This window comes from Ursus maritimus, unplaced genomic scaffold (assembly GCF_017311325.1).
Source record: "Ursus maritimus isolate PB19 unplaced genomic scaffold, ASM1731132v1 scaffold_5, whole genome shotgun sequence".
NCBI lineage: Eukaryota > Metazoa > Chordata > Mammalia > Carnivora > Ursidae > Ursus > Ursus maritimus.
In genome coordinates this window covers 84,399,311-84,399,664 of record NW_024426663.1, presented here as the reverse complement: position 1 = coordinate 84,399,664, position 354 = coordinate 84,399,311, and positions in this window count along the sequence as shown.

Genomic DNA, 354 nt, shown 5'->3' with positions numbered 1-354 from the left:
ATTTGCATTTACTTAATTTCCTTGTTCTGAACAATTATGTTTAGATTACTTATAAAAATTTATCATACCATGTTATTTTCTTTGCTGACAAATTTCCTTACAGATAAAATGAAATATTTGACTCATTAACCCGGGGAAAAAAAAAAAAAAAGACCTTGCGTAACTTCTTCTGTTCAAGGTTGATAACTCTAAAATGACTGTTCTAATTAAGCCACCAATTCTAAAATAGCTTTCACGTACCATACGTTATATTATATATGAAAGGCATTTTGGTTAATTTCTGTTATATTCTTATGAAATTTAGGAATCATTTAATTTATATATATGCTTAAATATCTTTAAACCAATTAAATA